Raw genomic sequence first — 26799 nt, 5'->3', positions numbered from 1 at the left:
ATAAAATACGAGTAAATAATATAAAGTGCTTATGTCAACGTCAAATGAACAAAAAAAATAGACATTCACTTTACAATGCATAGAAGGTAAGTATTTAGCATAGGAAGGGGAATGTTACTGTTTTTTTTTAAATTTTTTTTTGGTTAAATTTTCTACAAAACACATTTTGATTATAGTAAAAATGAAAAATTATTATTATTATTAACAATGTAATTTTTGTTCCCTCGCTCCAATCAACTGACCGAAAATTTAATCATACGAAAAAAAAAACTATTCTAACGTAGCTATCGAGACGTATGTCATATATGTATCTACTACAAGAAATAAATGCTTGTATCCCTTGAAATGAAGTTAAAGAAAGTAGAAAACTGTAACATAGGATATACGATAACGCCCCGATACTTCGGAAAAAAAGGGAAAATTTTATTTATGCTTCGAAATCAAAAAAAATATAAAAAAAAGAAGATATCGAATCGAATTTATCATTTATTATTCAGAATAAAACGGCTTATAGTGCTAGACATCCGACGCCGACCGGATACAGAATACATATTAAGGCTAAAATTATTTCTACATGCATATCCGACAACTGAACAAATTCATCCTTCGTGAAAAAAAAAAATGTTTTCTAGACCATTAGTTCGTTACAGTGTTGGTAAGGTATCGAAGAAATACCAAGGAGACGGCTGCACACCGAGCAGAGATGTTATTACATCGAGAATACTCTCATTATATCGCTCGTCTTCCTATTATAGAGAAGAATTTTTCGATTTTTTTTTTCTCAGCTGAGATAACAATTTCGATGTAGGTAGGTTTATGATGGCGAGGAATTTTTTTTGTAGATTTTGCATTACACACCTTTCAGTATAATATTCACGCTTAAATGATGAAAAAAAGTCTTTCCTTTGCTCTTTTTTCACAGCCTCGAAGTAGTTTGAAGTAGGTATGAGTAAATATACAACATTTTATATTCATTAACCGTCCATGATCTTTTTTTCCTCGGGGTAAATTTTGGTAGTTGTTAAATGAACTTTATTTACCATACGTATATTTTTTGTAGGCACCTATATGGTAAAATTGTACCTAGACAATGTAGGTATTTAATATCTATTAAGGATATATTTTGTAATGCGTTTCATCCACATCAGACGTCTTTATATGTATTATATTGTAGTTTTAACTTGAAATGTTTCTGAAATGAAGAAACTAAGAAGGCTTGCAAAGTACATAATTCTTGGCTGAATTGTGCCAATTTATTTACTACGAGAGAAAATTATTTAAAATTTCAACTAAAAAGATATCAAAATATTTACATATTCCCTATTTTTGACGGTACCAGTTTTACAATGACTATTTTATTAGACAAAGTCAATCTTTTTAAAGAGGTGAAATTCATAAAAAAAGAAACAATTAACCAAAAAATCGTTGATTTGATACAGATAAACTGACAAATTTTACGTTAATTTCTATCGATGTTTTTCAAACAATACATATTTAAATAAAAATTCAAAAGAATTCTTCAGCATTCTACACTCAGTAGGTAGGTAGGTACCTACACCTCGGTACCTTATCTCTCAAAGCTTTTTTGTTTTAAATATTGAAATAAAGTATTCTTGTACACCTCAGAATATTGTTCTTTTAAGACCGAATCTCTGTCACATTCAAAGTACACATACGTACTCGTATATACTCGCGACATAAAGCTCACTTCCTCGAAAAACTTTGCTTTTATCCGCGAGTCTTTTTCACATCAGCAAGTTGAAAAGTCTACTACACTGAGGTAGTAATTCCATATTGCGGTAGAATTGGCGAAAATTTACAACTAGAGTTGCGTTACAAACACACACAGAGCTTTCAACATTTCAAATAGAAGACATAATAACAGCGATAAATGAACTTTCTAATGAGGAAAAACGACAGAATTCAGTACCAAAAACACTGCTCGTAGCACAATGCACTAGGAATTACAGCGCAAAGGTAGGTTGTATAAATGTAGTAAATGTTGGAAAATAGCCGCCGCATGTAAAATTGTACGAGTAGACACGTTATATGTAAAAACAGTCGTTTATACGTTTTAGCACTCTTAGTTCGTCGGTTGTTTTCCCCGGAGCACGATTTTATATTTTGTATTGTCTCGGAATTTTCATTTTTGTCACTTTTCTAGCGTCATTTCTTCAACATTTTGCACCGCAAATATCGATATTATATAGAAATGTAGTACGCTTTAAAGTATCAATCGAATGGCACGGAAACGCGGGTATTGTTTCAAATATCGGTTCAAAGCGTTTGTAGGCTCAACTCAGACGGAATGCATCACCGTAAAAAAAATTATGAATTTTGTACGAACGAAGCGTCCTTTTCTCTTTTAATTTTAATTCAGCGCTTTAGAAATTCTTTTATCGTGATTTTCATCAAAGAGTAGGAACTTCATGCACCGAACTTTCTCTTTTATTCGCGAATTCACGAATCGCTTGGATCACGAGCGTCTCGAGAGCAAATATGTGCAACCAATCAGAAGCGAGTTAGTTTTTATCTGTTGTCTCTTTTTCATCCGTTGTTTACGTTTTGTACTTGTATTTTATTTCGTGATGGTATATTCATATATTTCTGTGTTCCAACGTCGTTTTTTCGTCATACACGTGTATAAATCATCACATTACAAGTAACAAATGAATCAATGCAACATACTAACTTTACTAAATCGTAAACGAAAACGTTAAATTAAAGCTGTACATACTCAACTATAGTATCAAAATTCAAAACGTAAAAGTAAGTATTTCGAATTCTCATTGAAGATGATACACAAACACTTAACGATCATCTTTATTGAGAATTCGAAATGACACAAGGTGTATTAGCCATATCGTCACAAGCACATGCACATAACGATCATCTTTTTTGAGAATTCGAACAACACGTTTTGAATTTTGATACTAGTAAATAGAAATACAGCTTTAATAATTGTTTAACATTTGGTAAAGTTATGTTACATTGATTCATTTGTTATACGTAATGTGATGATTTATACACCTGTATGACGAAAAAACGACGTTGGAAAATATATTTTTCTTAAAGAAAAATATAGAAATATACGAATATACCATCACGAAATAAAATACAAGTCCAAAACGTAAACAACGGACGAAAAAGAGACAACAGATAAAAACTAACTCGCTACTGATTGGTTGCACATATTTGCTCTCGAGACGCTCGTTTGGATCGCTGTTGTTATTGTCTGAAAAGGGGGAACTGGAGACTATTGACCAATCAGATTACAATTCACAACGCAAAAATTAATAATTTAGTGGCCAACAATTTTTTTTCTTTACTCAAAGACATCAAACGACTCTTTTGCTGATATACAATTTTCTCATTTTTGTTTAAAATACGTTTGCAAATGAGTTCTGGTGTCATGAACTTTTTCAATTACTCAAATCCGAATCATTCAGTTGCAAATTTGAGTTGAAAAATATTCCACAATATAAAAATGTCTTATCACAATTTTGCACAGTTCCCCCTTTTCAGCATTTACGCAAAAATCCGCCAGATGTCAGCCACTTAGTGTGAATTCGCGAATTGAAATATGTCAGCTAAGAATTTTTCCACCATGTTAAATGCTGTCGATATCGCTGAAATATTTTTTTTGTGTGAGAGTTAAAAAATTGTTCCTTTGAAAAAAATGTCGTATATACAAAAATAAATTCAGATTTCGAATAGGTAATATTCGATTAAGTGTATCATTTTCAATTATTTCTATCTACGTACCTTCTTTTAAATAAAAATGCCAGTACAAAAAATTAAAATTAATATCACGGTGTAAGAAAAATTACCCAACTCAAATATAAATCGGAAAATAGGTATACCAAGGAATCTATTACAATGAGTTTTAGAAAATTAGTTCACGTACTTCTACCATACTAGGTACCTAATTTCTACAAAAATAGGATCCATGATGGAAATTTTGATTTTGACCAAATTTACGTAGTAGAGACTTTCCTGAACACCAGAAAATGTTCCAGACACGCTAAAAGTCTTATCAGTGAAACGCGTGTATTTACAATGGAAATACACGGAGTTGCCTTTAGGGTAACGTTTTAGGGTTCCACCGAGCGGTTGAAAATTTGCGAATCGCTTATTTTTGAATAAAATCGTGTTTTGAAAATTTTTCCCAACGTTGGCAAAAATATTGGAAGGTATAATTCCTGAAACTGGGGAAATATTTTGGAATGCAGTGGTGCCAATTTTTGGATCACTATTCCATTATTGACAACGTCAAAAAATTGAAATTTCATAAGTTTTTGGCTATTTTTCTTGATTTTATAAAATTGACAATTGTGACCAAAAAAATGACACCACTCCGTTCCAAAATAGTCTTCCAGTTTTAGGAATGCTATCTTTCAATATTTTGACGTAATTTAATGCGAAATATTTGCCAAGAAACAATTTTTGAAACACAATTTTATCCAAAAATGAACGATTATGATTTCAGTCTCTAGGGGTTCATATGAGAAAACCACCATACCCAAGCAAAACACTACCTAAAATAGTAAAATTCAATATTTTATTTTTTAATGACTTTTTATGGAGAAGTACAGTACATCTTGAAATACATAAATGTTAACTAAGGTTCGGATAAAAAAAAAAAAATGAGCAAAAATTCGTATTATCGATAGCACCAAAAATTTTACAAATACAGGAAAATGTTCTTGAAAAAAAAATCCAAATAAAAAAAGTACCTACCACACAGGTAATTGAAAGACTTCTATAAATGAGACAAAATGTAATAGAGGTAAAGTGGCTAGGTAAGTACAAATACTTAATTTCAAGTCGAATTTTTTGTATCCCAGATCCCTTAAAAAATATCTTTAAAAAAATAATACGGCTTTTAAACGTACCTAGGTAGATGAATATTTGAGATTGGTTTAATCCGGTTTCAAAATGTTTTTTACCCAGAAATTATTCAAATACCTACTTACGTATGTCCAATATTATTTTCTTACGCAACTTTTAAAAAATTCGGATGTTGAAAATCAAGTGGCTTTTTCCGGAAACAAAGTTGACCACTTCCAATTTTATGTGATTAACCCAGAAAACTAATTTAATGGAAATAAAGTTGAATGTTGAGAAATTGATATTTTCGTGGGAGTTGAAAGATAAGCGCTCATATAGGTACATACGAAAACAACACTTTTTATAATAAACTGTTTTGAAAAAAAATTCCTCGAGGGACGTTTACTTTATGATTTACTTTTGAAAAAAATTATCCATATTCTGAGTAGGTAGGTACCTACTCTAATGTCTTGAATCAATCACCCAAACACAAAAAAATTACGTTTTAAAATATGACAAATTTGCAAATTGTAGAGAACTGAAATTCAAACCTAGAAATTGACAACATCATGAATATCAAAAATCATGCATCAACAATGATACAAATCATCGTAATCTAATAATCTTCATCATTTTAAAAATCATTGATTAGGTAATGCCTGTGAACAACTTCAAATGGTGGAACCGTCGCTCGTTGGACGTTGGAAATGGAATCTACAAAAGAAGTGATTTTTAACCTATGAATACAATCATTTCAATTTCATAAAATTAAGTAAGTCATATTTCATAGGTTACCGGTATACTCATATTATCCGCGGTTATTTTCGAATCCTTGAGGCCGCCGACGTAGAATCAGCTACAGCTATCCATATTCGTAAAATATCGTTTGGCGGTTTGGTACGGACTTGTGTTTTTCGACGACCACCTGATACATACCTAATTAGTAATTAATTAATTTAGTATTAGTACCAATTTCAAAAGTGCTGTGAGCAGTATTTTATTTACGTACCTATGCATATGTTCTGTAACTAAACCCACCCACCTCCTAATTATTTGGAAAAGTGATCGATAAAAAACACGTTTACTAGATCCTTAGTGATAACATGCATGATTATTTTTATACCAAAAATACCAACATTACATGAATAACATGCAAATGATTTTTTAAAGAAGGAAATTTTTCATTTTAAATTATTTGCGTAGTAAATAAACATTGAGATTATTTCAACATACTTACATAGCATGCGAGCAAAATTGATTTTCTTTTATATACTTTTTAAAATTTTTTTTATTGTTATAGGTATTTTATAAAATGGGTCTTTAAAAATGTGCAATCTATATCATTATAGAGTTAGGTACTCTTGGTCGACAAAAAATGACAAAAATGAAAAAAATGACTTCAGCAGGTGAACAGAGTATATACTTACCAATAAATGTTAAAAATTTAATCAATCCAAATAGTCAAAAAAATTCTAGGCGCGGGAATTGGATCTGAAGAAGAGAGGCAACAAATTTTAGGAATCCACAATCCACCTCTAAGATTTAAACCAAAATAATAGATATTGAAGTACCTAGGTATACCTATATCTAAAAAAATTAATTCCAACTTCGCAATCTGTCTTACCTAAGCATATTTGAACTAAGTATGTATTTGGAAATGAATTCATCGAGCAAACGGGTTTTGTTCTCCAGGTACAGCTACGTGCAAATACAATACATATTTTAGATTGTCAATCGTCGTTTTTTAAAGATTCAATTTCAAGAGTAGTTAAATTTTTAAAAAGAGATTTATGTAAACATACGTACCACAAGCGCTTTTATCGATACAACCAAAAAGTTCTACATCTGGGATTTTGGTGAAAATTCGATCCTTCACCTTCAAGTCAGTTGGGTAAGTTATTAGACAAATACTTAAATTAGGTACTCATTCGTATATTCGTAACGATGCGAAAATGATTTCAATGGAAATGCTTTCTGGATTCGACACCAACATGAGCGGATGTTTGTGCAGTAATCTATATATAAGTGAAAGAAAATTATATATGAAAGAAAATTAGATACCTAGGTATTATTTTATGCTTCACATAGAAAAAATTGACTATTTTCCTCTTCACCCTTGAAATACTTATGATCATACTCACTGGCCACTTGCTCGTACTCACATCTGTTGAACTAAACCATTTTATCTGAATTTATGGTAGGGTCTATGGCATAAACGAAACAGCTCACAGCTGCACCATGGCGAATTTGATGAGGAATAAGAAACATTGCTATTCTCGTTGAAGTCGCTGCACATTTCAAAATAATAATGCCTGATAAGTTCATCAATCAAAACACATTGAGGAAAAAATTGACTTAAAATCAAATCACTTACTTAGGTAGGCACATCAACTGGTGATCAACTCAATAGATATGTGCCTACCTACCTACTTCGAAAACTGTACGAAAATTTACTTACTAAATCCACAGTGAAAACTGCAAAAGTGATCATTGTTGTTCGATTACTGATTGTAACTTTACTGGGTAGATAATTTAAAACTCAAACACGCCAAACTTGAAAAGTAAAAATTCACATAAACCGAAGTTTGAAACCCCGCGAAAAATGTACACAAGTAAACACACGTTCGACGTTCCTGTTCCTTTCCGGCTTCTGCAGGGTTTTCTCAGCTGACGAATTTCGCAACTGCATTTTCGCAGGAGCACTAGTAGCTCCATTTGTGCCTGGTTAAACACGACACGGCAATTCTGTTTAGTGCCTCGACATTGGCGCAATACTCATTTCATCAACTTTTTACTTTTTTTTTCAATTCGACTTTTTAAATTTTTTATTTACATTTTTTATTTTTCGAACTTGAATTCAAAAATGAGATGATTCAAATTTACTGTAGGCATAAGATCACGACATACGAATATGCGTACCACATTTTTATGGATGTGGACATTTTTATGACGCTATTATGTTGATATTTTCATGAACTTTCGAGTTGCGATTGCAATGCAACGATGAACAACGTATACGAATTTTACCTTCTTGAAATGACTAGTTTTAGCAACATTCTTGAATTTTATTTTTTGTTTCAGTTTTTATTTTTATACCTAACTACATTAACATATTTATTATTTTTATAATTTTTTCAATGATTTTAATACCCATAGGTATTGTAAATCGAATACCTACAGAAACTCATATTCAGGTTCGCTTAGTTATAATATTCAATTTTCATATTTTCTGTAAAAGTAATTCTTTTAAGTGTACTAGAAGATTTATAAAAGAGATGAAAAATAAATTAAGAATAAGAAATGAACTAGAACATAGATAAGATTCTTGTTATAAATTTAAATGAGTAAAATTTTCAAAAAATTTCTCAAATAAGCACGTATGCAGATGCAAGATACCCATTCCTTTAAAGTGAGATTTAATGCACATTATTGGTCTATGACATGGTCTTATGATTTCATAATAAAATTTGAAGAAAAACAATTCAGCTGTAAGTCAGAAAATCATTGATGAATGTCATCTCATCGCCGTTTCAGAACAGTTCCAAAAGTGAAAAAGTTGAAAAGAAAAAAAAATTCAAAAATGAGCACATTTGACATTTAACAGAAATTACGAAAATATAGCAGATACCTATTTTTGTTTCTACATTTAAATAAATAAAGGCTGCTTTTGATTATGTATTTGTAATCTTCATCACAACTACATTTTTGGTACAAATACATAGGTACTCGGATTTCAAATTCAACACTGCACCTACTTATTTAATGTTCAAATCGAAAAATTGAACTAAAGAAAGAACTAGACTTTTGAAAACATACTAACTCGAGAGAACATTTGTTTACTTGGTGACTATTTAAGATACTTAATTATCAATAAAAGTAACCTAAATATTTTAACGTCAAGACATCATTTAATAGTGAACTTAAACTACCAAAATGTGTTTCCTCCATTCTTTGCGGTGTACCCTACATTACATTCTCCTTCAGATCATTAGTTATCTTCAAATGCCTCCTCTTCTTCAACAGCCAACATTTATCTTTGGTTTTTGCATTAATAGCCGAATAACTACGTCGGAGAACTTCATTACATGAAATAGTTTCAACTTTGCCCCATTATGTATACATTAATGGTCACAAGCAGTAGGGTTAGGGCATAAGAAAAGTATTATTTTTCGAAGTATAATATTTAGAGGTACTCCTACTCGTTAGTACTGTTACATACTATACTCATACTTATTTCTTTGAATAAATAAATACACAGTAAACAGAGAAATACAGAAACCTTGCCCCGAAGTCCATATTAAAATAAGTATAAGCAATCGAGTATCGTCAATACGTTTGAAAATTAGCTCACACAATATAAGTAGGTAAAGTAAGTCACAGTTGGGGATGCATTTTTTTTCTGTAAGTGGAGTACTGTAGGTACCTAAATAAAAACGAAACGAATTCAAAAAGTTGCAGAAAAAAAAATCATTTGCAATATAAGTTCGTTTAATTAACATTGAAAAGGAATCCCAACTTAATGAAATCAAACAGTGCTAAATGCGTAATGCATTTAATCATGCGTTCTGCGTTTCCATGAAAGTAGCTAATTCAATCAATTAGATATGTAAAATATGTAGGTAAGTACCTATAGCCTACAATACTCGCAAATGTACTACTTATATCTATACAACGTCTGTTTCGCATCATGTTACCGTTAATTTCATTTTTTGCCAGGTAACTATATTATAGCATAGCATATTTGCTTCACGTCTTTTTGACACGTAGATATGTTGAGTTTACGAAATGTACTCAAGCTCAAAAGTGATGGGAAATGTATGAAGGGAGATGAATTAAAGTTGAAGAATAAAGACATATTGTATTATACGTATGGTAGATAGAGATACTCACTCAATCACTCAACCCCAAGGTACTACACGGTCATCAAATTCAAGAAATTGATGCTTACCTAAATTCAATTACTAATTAATTAGGGACTCACATTCAATCGCATCGCATATTGCATGTAAGAAGAACTTACATATTACCTCACCACAGAATCTACAGGTACAAAAACGAATACATACTACAATACATCATACGTACCTCAAATGGCTCAAATCCGTCAATTCATATTTCATTTGCTGTTGCTGAAGAATGAAGAACGTATGATTGTATGATCCACTCTTCGATAAAAGTGTATTGACAAGGATCGACTGTTTCATCTTGCTTCAATAGATTTAATTAATCATGGTGGGATAACATCGAACAACCCTAACAAGTTACAATTAATCATCAATTTATACGTATAGTACATACCTGTATCTAACAAACATCAAAAACTAAAAGTAAGTACTTATATTCTTACCAGAGAATTTAGGATCAATTAATGTCGGCATTAAAATCAAATCGAACGAAATCAAAAATTGAAAAACGAATAAGTCTTCAACTCGCATTCGCAATAATTCGCTATCACTACAGCTGCTTATCAATCTGTTATTCGTCATACAGCAGATCATCAGAAAATTGTTGTAAAATTGGTTCCGTGCATCGTAGATATTCCACCACTCCTACGAACGTTGACGTTGGTCGTTGCTTGACCAATGACCTTGAACATTCTTGATCAGTAATCTCACTGATAACGTGTAAGGATCGTGTTTCGTTTGTTTTTTTCACCGTGTTGGCTATAGTTGGATTTGGATATAAATTTAGAGTGTTGTGTTGTTTTCGAAGAACATGTGTGTTGTTTTACTGGTGTTTCTAATTCTAATTAATGTGTCGGTAGTGAAGTTGTATTCGGGTCCTTTGATATCATTATCATTGAATACTGCGAACACACAGTTCTGCGACATCAACAAGCTATCATTCTGCTAATCATTCATAACAAATGCAGAAACAGAAATTCAAACAGAATCGTGATGCAAAGCGTTGTAGACATCAGAAAGAAGTCATCGATTGGAATTGGCTGATGAATTAAATAGAATCAGATCAGAGATTTCCAAACAAGTGATCATGGAAATTTCGATCACCCGTCATTAGATACTGTTGGTTGGAAAGAAGACAAGACAATAAATTGGTGAGTGTTTCTTTTTTTCATAGGTATCATTATGCATGTAAAATTGGTAACTTACTACTTATTCTTCAGAATCTTCATCAGTTCATTCTTGTCCGTTTTAGTCGAGACGTCGAGAGTAATCAAAGCTGTTACAAACGAAAACGTAAAACAGAAGACATAAGAAAACGTTCTCTGATTGGCTGATTCTTATGTTTTGACATAAGATTCCCATTGTTATGGGTATTCTTATGCATTATGTTTGCTCTTATGTAAGGTTTGTGAACAGTAGGCTTACTAGTAATGCAAATTGCAATCCGCAAAAAGTTGTAAAGCCCAACTTTTTTGATGTTTTACAGGAGGACCTAAAAGTGGCTAGAAAGCGTTAGTTTTTTGTACCCTGCGTTTTGGGTGTCAAATATGTCCAGAGGGAGAAATCTGTTCTCGACTCTCGTTGAAGCTTGAAAGTGAACTCTATTGATTTCATTGAAGTCTGGAAAAGTAATTAAACTTGATATAAGATCGGAAATTTTAATAAGACACTTTCTCATTACCATAATTAATCTGAAGTCATGCCGAAAAAGAATGACGCACTCCAGAGATCTCATTATCTTCTTGCCATCTTCCTTCTCTCCTCTTTTTCTTCTTTGATTCTTCGTTCTTCTTATATTATGCTTAGGTAGTTATTTAATTATCCTTACATGTTTTCTCATTTTTGCTTCATTCGGCTTAAGTAGAAGCACCTTTGTGTTGTGTATAACCATTTGTCAGTGGGAACATTGCAGAATAAAGAGATGAGGTAAAAATATTGCAAAATTGATCAAACTCGAAATAATATGATGAACGTATATAGATCAATAATAATGTTGAAATAATTTGTGAAAAAATTTAGGCTATTATAAGAATAATGACACCCATTACTTAAGTAATGGTAATTACCAGGATTATTATCATCACATTTTCAGGGAGGTTAAAATAGGTGCCAGTGGATCGCGAAAAAAAAGAGGTGGGGATTTTGACCAAATTTAGTGGATGTTATCTTCATTTTGAATTTAGAATCATTCAGAAAAAATTCTAGCTTCAGAGGCGCCCTCGGAAAAGAGATATATGTAAGTGTCCAAAAAGGGGGAGTTTTTGAAAAAATCGTAGATTTTCGTTTTTAGGCTGTTTTTGAAGACCCATTCACGATCTATTTCAATGTATAGGTCATACCTACCTAATGAATTTGTGTATACTTGATCATTTCTTGCCCAAACTAACGTAAATATCTTACTACGAGCCCCCAAAAATGATCGAAGAATAAATTTGGAGCATATTTTCTGACAGCTGCATTAATTAAGCTGAGCATAATGAAATCCGTCGTTGTGAAAATTAGTTCCACGTGCTCGACTACGCTCATGTCGGTGTGTCGTACCTATTGTTTTGCATCCCAAAATAATAATATTTACGAAAGAATGAAGTCATTACATTTGAAAATTCTAATCGTACTTGGAGATTTCTAATGTCTTTTTGCGCACATGTTTTTAACGTTTTCACGAATAAATGAAATTGAAAACACCCGCATTATCTAGTCTGAAAACTGAACATTTTGTCGCTGTAATGCGGGTTAGTGTAAACTGAAGTTATAACTGAATCCTTTGCTTTATTTTACTTCTATACGTTTATTCGGCTCTGAACTTACAAGAATACGCATTCTTTTTTTTTTGCTGGTTCACTTCAAACGATTCTTCTGAAAATGTGTAAATTGGACAAGGTGAATGCGACGACGACGATGGCAATTAAATTGTTATAAATCTGATCGCGTGAGAGTCGTCCGTTCTGTATCTAATAGACTGATATCTATGAGTAGAGAGGTACGTACCCTGTTCGTCGAAGACGACGTACAAATAGCAGCAATTGGTGTCATAGTATAACAGGAAGCTTATACATGTTCTATTTCTGTCATAAGTTAAAGAAGGAAACTTTTAAGCGTTCATCTATATTTTCAGCAAATCTAAGAAACGCGCGCCGGAAAAGAGAAATGAATAATATGATAATAGAGAAAAGCAATAAGTGGCAAAGCTTGAGGATTATGAAGCAGATTTCAGTTAGATATTACATTGTGTAGAGCAGCAATTTAATCATTTACGTTTCGAAGCACGTCCGGAACTTTGGTTGAATCTAAAAGCTCTTTTGCAATCTCGATATAAAACGAAATCACGTTACATGGCCCGGAGGAATGTTCGCCCCATGTTACTGCAACGCCTATACAATATTTTTTTTAAAGCCTGTTTCCAATGAAAGATAAAAAAGAATAGAAGAAAAGGAGACTGGAAATATTGTTTATATTCGAATTGATTTTTAAAAATTGTTCAAGTTGTACACAATTTAACGTTTTATTTCAATCGTTACGCTCGCTTTATTTTTTCTATACAGTCGATTATATTCTTTACGCATTTATTTGGTCAAATGTGAAAAACAACAACATATTTCCGTTTGGTAACTTGTTCGATTTTCATTTTATCGACGTCGTCGACTCGATTACGTTACCATGAACTGGAATCATATAGGTACGTACGAGTATCTCCCTAATAGAGCTACTCGCCACCCTTGTGTCGTTCACGTAATTTTAATGGTGCTGGCTTTAAAAGAGCGGCAACGTGTGTTTTGTAATTATTTCAAAAGTAACAGTTTTCAACCACTTTACCTTGTTTGGGTTTGAAATCCAATCTTGTCGAACTATTATCATTTCGATGGTCGATAAACCGGCGTATTCGGGTGATATACAAAATACTTATCCAATCCAAATTGCATACAATTTTCCAAATATTAAATACATTTAGAATAAATTGAAAATGTGGTTAAATTTATTTCATAGTTGAGTGAGTGGTTACCAATGCTAGGATGGGTATTTGTCTCATTTTTATTTTTCATTTTTTGAAAGTAAGGGAGGAGTTGGAAGGAGGGAGAGAACGATGAGAGAAAACTGTGAAGCAATAACCAAAATATTATTGGTAGGTAACAATACTTAGTCTCACAATTTAATGGAATTTCAATCTTTCCAATAAAGTCATTTAAAACAGAATTTTTGAAACGCTCAAATTTTTTTGGAAAATTTTATTTTCTAAAACGTGGCATAGGTAGTTGAAAATTAAGTACCTACATATGTTTCATATGAATAAATTGTCGAGGGTAATTTTCCACGATTTTATGCTTCTTTCATGACTTTTTGAGTTGAAGGAGACATGAGAGCACCATTTTTTTTTTTCAGTGGGAATTGATATCATCCTCAATTTGGTATATTATAAAATTTCTTTAAAAACTTGTGCTTTTTAATTTTTTTTTTTTCGATTTTTGTGACTATTTTAACCTGAGGGTCGGAGACAGGTTGGTGTGTAGAGGAAATGAGTCGGAAGTTCAGTTATGTAAGTCAGTTAATTTAAAATTGAGAAGAAAAAAAACGTTGTTTTCAGTAGGGAAATTAATGTGACAGTGTAAGAGTCAGAGATCCATAATCCGCAGTTTTTTCAAGTACCTACCTATCTATGTATTTTTGATGCCAAACTACAACTTTTTTCGAATCCTTTCTCTGTTTTCATATAGAAAAAAAAATCGAATGCGAGTCATTCTAATGTCTACTCTGTTACAATCGAGTTACTTTTCTTTGCAGTGGATGACATGTATCTAGAAGTGTAAAGTGCACATTTAGGTAACAATTTTTTTTTCTAGTCATTAAATTCTTAGAATTATGCGTATTCTGTTCTTCTAATTAGAGTAAAAGCAATGCTACAACAGTTTTGAAAATTTGTTAGAATTTTGATTTGAAATTTAAAGTTGAGATATAAGACTTTGACGTCGCATTTTAATAGGTACAAGTACCTGGTACCTACAAAGAATTCCCATTTTAAAATTCCTCAGAAATTTTCATCTCCTTCGTAGGTATTCAATATTCATCGACCACGTTGCTTCAAAAGGAATTCCAAATCAAATTTTTGACTTCTTAAGATTGTCTGAGTGCCAGTCTGACTGTCAAACTTCAAGATCGTCTACTTAGTCTCTGAATGTGATTGATACGTGTCTTGGGGCTCTCAAAATAACACGACTTGCCGGTCAGGTTTTCCAAGGTTGTCTGTTCTGTTCGCATATCTGCCTGTCGGGCCTCTTAAGGTCACTCAGCCAAGAGTCTGGACTCTCAAGGTCACTGATCAACCTGTCTAGGCTCTAATGGCCGTCTGTCTGCCTTTCTGACCTCTCGAGGTCATCTGAGTGCCTGTCTGGTCTCTCTAGATCTCTGTCTGTCTGTCTGTCTGTCTGTCTATAATCTCATTGAGGTCATTAACCTATCAGTATAGCTTTCCAAGGTCGCATGTACACCTGTCTGACCACTTCAGCTCATTTACCCGCTTTCGAAGTTTTTTTGAATAGGGTACTATATGTGCAAAGCAGGTATGTCCGTCCACCATTTTGTTCCCCATTTGACGAACTTACTATTAGCATTGCAATATAAGAAAATTCGGCGAACTGTGAACAATGTAAGCATATTTTCAAAAATAATATACTTTTTGAACTTTTTCAAAATCATCTTTGAAAGACATACTGCGTGAAATTTAACTTTTAGTTCATGTTCAAAATGATATTTTTTAGTCAAATTGATTTTTATTTAGTTTTTTTTGGGGGGGAGGGTGGGTGTTACTTGCTCTATTTAATCATTGAACCTTTTTATATTACCTACCTTTCACTTTTTTCACGTTGGTAAAAAAAAAAAAATACAAACTTTTTAAACAACTTTCAAGTTTTGCACTATCACGTTACCTACCTACAATATTTTAGCTCGATGTCCGGTAATTGAATATACGACATGAGGGAATCTTGATGCAATAATTTAACAATACAGTCAACAAAGAACATAGAATTAAAGCAGCTTTAGTCGAGGATTATTGCCGTTGAACTTAGCCAGAAAATGCGCCCTTGCAAAAGAAATACTTTTCAACAACGAAAAAAAGCTTCCCCCAAAAAAAGCAGTAGGTAGATACAGTAGACTCCCGATTATCCGACCTAATCGGGGGGGTAAGGTGAGTCGGATACCAAAAAAGTCGGATAATCCGAAATGGATGTTGTTAGTGTAGAAATTAAGTGCATAAGCTTGAGAAGACAATTTTTTATTAAGAAAATCAAGTTTTGGCTCAAAGCAGGAACAAAAAATCCAAAAAATGATGAATAAACAAAAATAATGTACTTTTATACATAAAAGACAATGAAATACTGACTCAAATTATAATTTTTTGAGATAAGTTGGATCAATTTCAAGGAAAATAACACCGTTAAAATACAAAATGCTGCATACTGCACCATTATTTACACTCCAAAATCAAAAATTAGGGGTTTTTTGGATTATCCGACCTTGGTGGGTCGGATAATGCGAAAAGTAAGTCGGATAAATTTTTACCGGATAACCCGAAAGTCGGATAATCCGGAGTCGGATAATCGAGAGTCTACTGTAGTGTGGAAATAGAGTTATCAAGAGTATCTTAGGTTTCTAATTTTATTGACTATCCCTACCTATACTTTGTTAAAAGTAACTTTGATGATAAAATTGTAATGCACTAGGGTCTGTGGTGGATCGTCGAGTTTCTCATTTTGCATTCATGTTTTACAATCAAAATTACATACCTACATCAGGTCTTCCAAATACAAACTTATTCTCAATATTTTTTCTTGTTTCGATTCAGCATGAGACTGAGTTGAAAAATCTGACGGATAGAGGGTGCCATAAAAGTAAGGTATGATCGTTAGGTACACTGTAAACTATATCGACGAGATATCTTGAGAAGAAGGGAGCTGTGAAATTGTAGGTATAGGTAGTTAATATTACAAATATTCGGCAAGTAATATTCACCTATCCTGGTATAATTGTAAATGGACAAATTTCAACGCAATTTTGCTCATTTGATTGTGTATAGGAAATTGCGCACAAGACTGAATTATAAAAGGGTTAGTTCAATAATCGTTGAAAATGTTATTTAAATTCGTCCCCGTCGTAAATTACAATTCTGATGCGGTTGATTTCAATATTTTCTATACCCATTACACCTTCACACATTTCATTTCACGAAAATGTGTCGCGGTAAAAATTTTTATTTTACATTAACTGCGGTTTTTTTTCTCTCTCTCTCTCGGAACTACAACGTACGAGTAAAAAATAAAAAGCTCAGTATGAAAACGTGCTGGTAAAAAATAACGCCTATCATGGAGCTTTACCCTCTTCGTTAAAATCTACAAAATATGACAAAACTTACCACCTACTTGGAATATGCATTCGTTTCCCTATTTAAATTTTGGAAAAGTGAATTGCATTTTTATTGAAGCGTAAAAATCTAGTTGACGTTGGAACACCCGAGAGGGAAAAAATCGAACAAACTTGGTTAGAAAAATACTTTATGTAAAAATTTTAAATCGTATATTTACCTAATAAAAGAAAGAAAGTAAACTAGCTAACTATTCCTCGCAAATTTTTTTACCAAGATCAACGCGAAATCAGAGGGTGTGAGGTGATTTTTTTCTTACCTATATTTTAAAAGAATACGATCGAGTTTAAATAGCCCTAATTTTTTTCCATTAATAACGTTGTTGCACAGGTAGAGGTACTGAGTGTTTACGTGTGAATTATAAAATGATGAAAAATGCGACGAAAATAATGATAAAATTCAATTATTAAGCGTTAAATAATGTGCAGAAAAATTGCTAGGAAAAAGATGAGGATTTAAAGTTGACGAACTTCGAAAGAATGCTAAATAACCGTTTATTATGTAAACAAAATTATGGCGAGAATTTAATTCCTTCGTGCCTGGGGATGGTTATGGTTTTTTCGAGGTAGATTTTTTCACAGGAAATTTTTCGTTTGGATTACCTTCCTGTAATGTTGAGTTTAGAGGTGTAATATACGAATAATTGAATCAAACCTTGATAATGTTGATTTTAATAAAACAATTCAGCGAAATGTAGGCTTGTGACATTTGAAAATTAGATTGTAGGTAGGATTTTTATCGTGATTGTTGTCATTTTAAACTTGATGAGGAAGAAAATTAACGTGAATACCTACCTGTATCGTTGATTATAATTTCAATTTGCAATTGTTGAGAAGATATGTATAACACAAGAATTAAACTTCTCTTTGTTGAGTTTGTCAACAAAAACTATCAAGCATGTAGGTAGAGGTACACACTTCTGTCTCATAAATCTGTTTATCTTTAATAAAAGACTCGTATGTAGGTAGATGAAATAGTATAAGTAGCTTCTTACACCTACGCAGTACGCACCCTCGCATCAATAATACATATCCAAGTATACATATGTACCGAAATCTTTTTAATCACAGTTTACATTACCTATTGAAACAATTCATTTTCTGTCCAAAGTATAATTTTTTACACGATTGACTTTCATCGACGCATGAAAATCGTTAATGATTTATTTTTATCGAAAAAAAGCTCAGTGTAAAGAAAACTAGCCGAACGGAGATTTAAACGCTATAATCTATTTCTGACGTATTTATTTTGTTAAACGACGATAAACGTGCAGTCGATGATTACTCTTTAAAACCGTGAATTACGGATGGGTAAAAATGACATCGGCTGTATTGTTGATAGTAAGAAAAAGGAAGACAGAACTCTTATCTTGTAAGTTTGTGGTATACGTAGTCGACTGGCTGGCGTGACGGTTCCTTCGGCCTGGCTCCTTATCTTTATCTTTTACTAAACTCATCTCGCCGATGCCGATGTGCCCATCCGCTTTAACCGTATCGTTCCGACGCGTGTGCCTAAACATCGACTAAATTGCGATCTTTTTGACCAGAAATTTATGTGAAATTGGCTCATTTTTAGCGTTATATCCCATAACGTGTGTGTTGTGTACCTACCTACTTACCTGGTAATGTTTTTTTAATATACCCAAACCCAAAATAATTTTTTCGATAGGCATGGGGTAGTGTCCAATTGTACGCAGATTTTGTTATTTTTATTTTTGAAAATCAACGCGAAAAAAATTGCAAATTATAGTTCATTTATGTAGGCAGTAGGCACTACAGGGTGCCCAGAAATATCGAGCACCCCAAAGAAAGTTTTCTGCCAAATACTTCGGATTGGTCACAGTGAATGATAATAATGATAGCACATGATTGGTTGTTGGACTGGAGAGATAACATTCCACCAATCATATGCATCTATGTATTTCACGTTGCCAACCTATATTTTTAATGGAAAACTTTCGTTGGAGTGCTCGATATTTCTGGGCACCCTGTATACTGGGTTCCCCGCTACAGAATCACGACGCTACCTTAACCAGTTACATAGGCAACCTATTATGAGTATAAGAATTATAAGAGTGCTGGTTTGAGGGGCTGAATTATGCTCACGTGAAAAAATTTTAACCTTGCGTCACTCAAGAATCATGTTACATACAAAAATACACTTTGCGGCTCTGAATTGCTTGTTTTGTCGAGCATTTTTCTATTCTTATGTGGAGTACCATTATGCTAGCTAAAGTCACCTATCGTCATTTGGATTCTGAAAAATCACTCCTAAAAAAAATCAGAAAAAATTTACTTGCAGTTGTAAGTACATTTCAACACAGGTAAGTTTTTGATCCATCAAGATAGGGGACGAGGGCATCGCACCATCAGAATGAGCAAACTGAATAATGGTTTCTGGTTGGCTTTAAGAATGAGAAAATGCAATTGCAAAATATCTTTAAACTGATCGTAGTTTAAATATTTGTACTTACTTTTCAGTGATTTTAATATCGATTTCAGTCTCTTTTATGGTAGGTACAAGTGAATCGGTGAGAACAGAAAGGGGCTAAGTCCATTTTCGCATTTTTCAGGAATAGCAAAAAATTGATTTATTCGAAAATCTAAAATTTTTGGTAAACATGCTTGAGGTCATTGAAAGATCGAAAAAAAATATATTCACGTGCGCCGGCGCTGTTGCTTGATTCTACATCTAAGTATTACATCACTTAGACTGCTATCTCGTTTAAATTGACCAAAACCCCTTGAGGTGTAAAACCTTTTACCCAAGTTGCTAATTTTTTCGTCTTTTTTCAGTAGATACAGAGATGAACTTGAATTTCAAAAAATGGTCTACTCGAAAATGTTAGTTATTTTTCAAGGAATTCAAAAAATTTAACAAAAAAGTCATCAATGCGGATCCGGCTCTTTTCTGCACCCAAATACCACTTTCCCGGCAGTTTTGCGGAAATCTGAAATCACCAGTCGATCCGCCGTATAACAAAACCCACTTATCCGTGAAAAAAAATTTCCGAAATTGTGACTTGGTCCCTTTCTGTTCTCACCGATTGGCGATTCAAGTATTTATTGTAATTTTGCAAAATTTAATATGTTGCAATATTTTTCAACTTTTTTCCAATTTTTCGTACTCCCTAAATTCGAAACAGTCAAATTTAGAGAGTACCTAAGATAATATTTTTTTTAAATTAATGTTATTTTGGATTAGTACATAGATAATTTTTTTCAAGTTTGCTATATGTTTCATCGACTTGAGTCATTTTTATGATATTTTAATTCATTTTATAGAAATATCCGCGAAAATTTGCTCAATTTAACCGTTTTATATCAATTGTATGGAAATTGAATTTCATTGACTTCTATGCCAATTTCACAGTTTTTATGATTTTGTGTTCAATTTTTGCAGTTACATAATTATAGATACCTATAATTTCGTATGCTTCGAGGTGTTTTTACTGTTTTTAATTTGAACTTTTTCACCGAAATAGGTATATTTTTACTATTGCTTAATTTATACAAATCTGAAAAAATTCGTATGCATACGTAGAGATAGGTAAGGTGTACACGCTAAAAACTCGTATGAAAAAAAAGATAAAAACGTTGAAGATTTCTTAATAGCAAATATCCGCAGGACGTTGTGATTTAAACATCAGATTTATGTCGATTTAACGCTATAAAACGTTATAAATTGGCGAGCTTTTGTCGCGTTTTAGACATTTAATGATAACTACAGTTGCCGAAAGGTTCTAAACTTCCTTTCGCTGTCAAAGATAACGGTCGTGAAACCCATGTCCATTTCTTTCAATTAATCACTTTCGGAGATGATATGAGCCCTATATGAAAAACTGATACAACATGCCGCAAACTAAACGAGTGAAATTGAAAGTAAATCATCCCCTTTTTTATAGGGTAAACCATGTAGATTGAAGCGTTGTATGTAGTGTGAGTGATCAGCGATGCGGCGACTATATCGTACTATACGTAGCATATTATTAATGATCGTGTTATGGGCATTTGTGGTGAGAAAAATAATATGTAATACCTACTTAGTTTTACTGGTATAGGTTTAATAATAATGTACGTATTATTCTACAATACGTGTAATGTAGGACCTACCTCTGACGTATGTAGCATGTACATACACACCATTTCTCGTGGTACATATTATTCTCATTTCAAAATATAGTTAGGTACTCGTCATAAGTGAACGAACTGTACGTGCAATTCGCTTCGAATAGAAATGAAATGATTTTGTTTTGCTTGACATCTTCATTTAGCGCATGAAATTATATAGTTTTCAACGACGAAATTCATTTTGTGCGAAATTGCAACTACATCTACAGTCTACACATACGTTGAATGAACGGTGCCATTTAGCGAAAATATTCTCACATAAGACGTAACTAACATGTTTTTGAAATCAAATTGGATTTTACGATGGTGGTGAAAACCAAGCGCGATAATTTCTCTCTCATTCGAAATTTTTTATGTTAATTTATAGTTTGCATGGTTTGTTTCAAAACAAACAGAGTTATACAGAATTGACCTGATTGATGAATTTGTTTTTCTCTCGTCTGAATTATTTATGAAAGATACGATATATATGCTCATGCTCGTCTCTTCGACGTCGTCTTGTTTTTAATTAGCCTACCAAAAGTCTTGGTTAATTATTGTAGCTGAAGTGTTCACAATTAAGAGTTTATATCGAGGGCTTGGGTCAACTATTAATGTTGAATTATGGACAAAGTAAAAATAACTTTCTCAATTTAAATGGTGAAATATTATATTTTTATTTTTTTCTCTCAAGAAACACTCTTCATCAAATGAGAAACAATTAGTGTGAAAAATACAAATTATTTGCCTATAAAATTTTGCTTTTTTTCTTCACAAAAAGGAATAGATAAAAAGCGTTGAAAAAAGAGCAATAGTCGTTAGAACTTGGATATTTGAACTTATCGTTTGTTTTTAACTATCGATATAATTTCGTCAGTTAGTACAGGTCCGTCCAAGTATACATTCGATAATGTCGATGGTTAACTTTGTTAATTACAATTTTTCTACTCACTATCATCTAAACAGAGTACTTTCACTATTTTTCAACAGTTCTTGATCTGTTCTTGTTGAACTTACTGAAGAAGAAAATTGCGCCCATTTAATGTAAACAAAGAAATCTTTTTCTTGGGTTGCTTTATTTCTTTCTTTAATTTGCACAACAAACTTCTGTCTCTAGTTTTTAAAAAGTTTTCTTATTTTTTTTAATTAACTGGATTTACAGTTGGGTTTAAATTGCGTTTGTTTGTTAGGTACGACCGTGATAAGATATAAAATTAGATATCAACTTTCCTCATTAACAGTTTACTTTTTTTTTTTTCAAATGGCGAGTAGATTTTTAGCTGCAAATTTATACGCATATTAGGAACTAATCATTAAGACAATAAAAAAGCAACCGTAATCTTTGTAACCCGGATCAAAAGCAAGCTAATGAAAAGGAAAAAAAATGTAAAAATATGTCGGCAGGTTGTACTATTTATACCTACTCGATGGAACGTATTTAAGTACTTTTTTCTCTTTTTCTTGAAAGCGAAAAGGAATTCTAATGCTGAGATATTCTTTGCTGAAAATGCGTGAAAGTGTTAGTGACGTAGAACATTATTTAAGATTTTTGCTCTCACGCCTTCTCTTTCCCTTTGAAAACAGTGGGTAGAATTATGTAGTTAAAATGTACTATTTTACAAACAACCGTTTTTTCAAAATGTTTTAATGAGGTGTATCAAGTTGAAGGTTTTTAATTCATTTTTTGGCCTAGTTTATTTTTAAAATAGGCCTCCTAAATGAGTCGATCTAATTATGTATTACTACAGATTATCGATGTAAATCAATGAAAAGTGGAAATTAAGAATATTTTCTAGTCTTGTTTGCCTTCGCATGAGTACTTACTTTAATCAGATATATTTTTTAAGATTTTTTTTCATCATGAAGGTGGGAAATAATATCAAATTCTACTTAGAAATCATTTTAAAAGATGACATAGTATAGACTCCGTCATCGCATCTTTTTAGATACGTAGGCACGTAATATTACTCAATTACAAATGAAAATAGAGGATTGAAAATTTTTTGAGAAAATGTAGTCTCTTAATTTTTGTTCCGTCTAAAAATTAGGTATCTATATAGCTAATTCGTGCCAAAAAAAAAACATCATACTCCATGAAAATTTAATTTAAAAAATTAGGTCCCAATTTTTCAAAAGTGATCTCTTTTAACTGGAAATTATTCTGAAAAAAATATACCTATCAAAATGAATTTCCTTGTGTAGGTGGTTATTGTGTTTTTTTTTCAAGTAGGCATAAAATATGAATTTTTGATCCTATTTCATTGTTTCATGAAGATGATTTAAATAAAATATTAAATTTATTGAAAATTGGGATTCTGTAACTTTCTGTGAATTGAGAGGGGAGAAATTTCAATTTGAAAATTTGGACCAAAATTTTACCGAATTTTTCTCCATAAAATTCAGTAATTCGAAACGGTAGATAGTAGGAAGCTATGAATGAGAATAGTTTTAATGTTGTTTGGGGAGGGGCAAGCAAGAAATCTATTGCTGAATAAATTCAGTTGGTTTTTTATTTAAAAACTTCAATTTTTCACCCGGTAGGTCCATAGTCAAATTGCATAGATTTTAGGGTGTTTTTTCTTCGTTTTGAATTTACAAAATGGGACAGGAGTCAGGACAGCTTTAAATAACTTCAAATCGACCCACCATATTAAAATTGGGATATAAATTGAATTGTAACTTCACAACTTTATTTGGCAGGTAAAATTTTGTGAGAATTTCAATTTTGGAATTTTTTAAAATGTATCTGCATGAAAGCTTTCAGAACTGCTCAAAATGTTTTGAAATCACATAAGGTGCATATCAAAATTTCAACTTTCCAGGTTAGTTTGGTAAAATTAGGTATAATTTTTTTCTCATTTTCGGTCCGAATTTAATTTTTAAAATTCACCAAAAATCGAAAAATGCTCTTCAACACCTGAAATTTTGGTTGCCGATGTATTTTTTCGTGTTCTCTTATTTAGCTTTGCCAAGTTCAAAATTTTGCTGCTAATTGAGATACTTCTTTTGTTTGAGGTCGATGTACTCGTAGGTGTCTAATTATCCATATCATTTTCAATTATGAAAAATGAATTTCGAATACTTGATAATAAACATCAGGTACCAATGCATAAAAAATCAAATTAATGAACATGAAAATTACAAAACATTTTAAAATATTTATAAATATCTCTTATTTCAATTATAATTTCGCGAATCTGTGATATGAATTATTTTCACATCGCTCGTAAAAAAATCCCCAAGCAATACCTCCGTTCCATTAAATAACACTAAATTAAAGAGCACATTTATTATTAAATAAAAAATGACGAACGCTTAAGAAGGATAAACTAGTGGGTAACTTTGTTTACTTGTGACATTTATGAATTATGACTGCAAACTTGGACGAGTTACATTCATAAAAACTTTAAAAGTTTAATGTTTCTTTAAAATATCTACTACTTAAAATTTAGCTTATATAAAAATATTAATTGATGTAATTTTTCTTTTCTTGATCAAGCTGATAATTTGAAATTTTCAAATTTCATCAAAAATGTATGTATAGGTAGGTACGTATTCGCAGTGATTAATAAATCATCAGGTGCTGTATTCTCTTCTGCACCAGAAGTATTTAATTTCAAACAAAAATCCACCTCTGTTAAGATATTTTTTTTCGTGTGGGTGTTTAACGAGGGTAAATATCTGTATAATTTAACGAAATAGAACAGTAGATTAGGGCGATGTTTCGTGTATACGTTGGTATAGGTAGATACGTGAAAATGGAAAACTAATAACGACAATTGCATTTTTTCGAACTTTTTTTCTGCGTTTTCGCAAATTTTCAAAGTTACCATGTACCTAATTCGTGGTTCGTGTAAAAATTCAACTCACCACTAGGGAAAAGCTAACGCCTCGTGTTATCGAATTAAATGAACAAAAAGAACAAGGAAAAAACCCGTCGAAACAATTTAACAATCATCCTGCGAAACAGACGTTGGGAAATTTTCGCGTTTTAAGCTTTTAAGGTTGACCACGGAAGTTGATTATAGCCTAAAACCGAATGAACTGCTTCAACATTTTACAATATTTTAATGGAGAATGTAGCTAAGGACAATAGTGCGCAAATTATAATCGTCGCTTAGTGTAAACTTCAGAGTGGTTGAGGTAAAGCGTTGGATTAACGAAACAATGTATTTAATAAAGATGATGCGAAAAGCGACGAAACTTTCGCTTCAAACATTAACACTGGTAAAAACTTACAACACTTGCACGAGCTATTAATACGCGACAATGTAGGTGTAGTGTATGGTAAAATAAATTAATGGATGATTGTTTTCAATGCAATATAAATGAATTTATACCATTATCGGTATTTATAATGTAATCACAATCAGCTAATTGACGTAAACAGCGTATTTACGCTATCATGTATTTTAATATGACCCTCTTTTTGAGCGCGCCAATACATAATGAGGGAGATTTTCTCTAGTCGCGGAATATACCCTATCAGTATATACTATAGATTGCTGTTATCGATAAGTTAAATATTTGTGGAATTGACTCATTCAGCGTATACTTAATAAATGTTGGTCAGTGGGACTTGATTTTGCTCTATTTTGGATTGCAATTCTTCACACACTTCCAAAATAGTTGCGTATTACTCGATTATCGACTCATAATTTAACAGGAATTTTGATATTATTATGTAACCCGTTTTCCCTTGCTTTCTTTTTTTTTGAATTCAATCGAGATGCTTTGAAAATCATAGGCCTAATTTGGTTCAACCAAGTAATTTTCTTCGTAACTATTTATTTTTGAAGAGGTCTCACTCCTTCTCCTGGACGACACTCATTATCTAAAAGGGGGGACTTTTTAGAATTTTTGAGTTCAAATGTCTAATAAAACAATTACTTACTATTCACACAATTCGTGCGGCTTACTACAAAAATTCAAAAAAAAATCAACAACTACAACTGGCTTAAAATTGAGTGAATTATTTAAATACGTATAAAAACTTACCTCATCAGAAGTAACGTTTCATTCAAAACGATGTAGCTTCAGTTAATCGGATACAAACGAACACAAAATTGATCTGAAGGATTCGGTATGTAAGTTCAATATTGAATTAAGTTTACATACTTACCATATATCGCGAAATTGAAATTTCCACGTGTTTAAGGTTCACAGGCAGATACGAGGTTACAGGTTACCAAGATGAGCTGAAAAAAATTAGCATACCTCAAATTTTAAATAAATTCACAAGTGCCTCATAAATTTCAGAGTCCTAGATTGAAGAGGAGGGAAAGATGCAATCCGAGTTTCATCTACACATTCTTAAGAGAAGACAATGAAAACTTAATTTTAAACCATCTTTTATGATGGCAAGCTTGCTTTAAAAAATTGTAGAGTACAGATCACAAAAATGAAACTTCCTCTTCTTTTTAGTTCGAAAAAATAAGAAAAATATTCAGGTAGTCAGATTAACGTAATCTACACTTTAGAGGATTACTTCGCTTAAATTTTCATAGTTTACTTTTTACACGTTTTCTTCTGATTTTCAATGATT

General features: G+C 32.1%; 2 long non-coding RNA genes across 4 annotated transcripts in view; one reads left to right on the top strand and one right to left on the bottom strand.

Annotated features, from left to right (window-relative positions):
* Positions 1-4547: 4547 nt before the first annotated feature.
* On the bottom strand, positions 4548-7912 carry LOC135838438 (uncharacterized). 3 transcript variants are annotated; one of them, XR_010557408.1, is made up of 7 exons: positions 7289-7912; positions 6972-7118; positions 6637-6845; positions 6455-6528; positions 6258-6365; positions 5626-5766; positions 4548-5544 (listed from the first exon to the last, which is right to left on the bottom strand). It is a non-coding gene; the product is annotated as an uncharacterized LOC135838438 (long non-coding RNA). The 3 variants fall into 3 exon arrangements; XR_010557409.1 differs by having other exon boundaries at positions 6258-6321; positions 7289-7910; XR_010557410.1 differs by lacking the exon at positions 6258-6365 and having other exon boundaries at positions 7289-7906.
* Positions 7913-10392: 2480 nt separating this feature from the next.
* LOC135838439 (uncharacterized) overlaps positions 10393-26799 on the top strand; it is a 220964-nt gene continuing 204557 nt past the window's right edge. The window contains exon 1 of the long non-coding RNA XR_010557411.1: positions 10393-10885. This is a non-coding gene — a long non-coding RNA (uncharacterized LOC135838439). The remainder of the gene's footprint in view (positions 10886-26799) is intronic.

This window comes from Planococcus citri, chromosome 3, assembly GCF_950023065.1.
Source record: "Planococcus citri chromosome 3, ihPlaCitr1.1, whole genome shotgun sequence".
NCBI lineage: Eukaryota > Metazoa > Arthropoda > Insecta > Hemiptera > Pseudococcidae > Planococcus > Planococcus citri.
The sequence above is the reverse complement of the archived record's forward strand: the minus strand, read 5'-3'. Positions and strand labels throughout refer to the sequence as shown.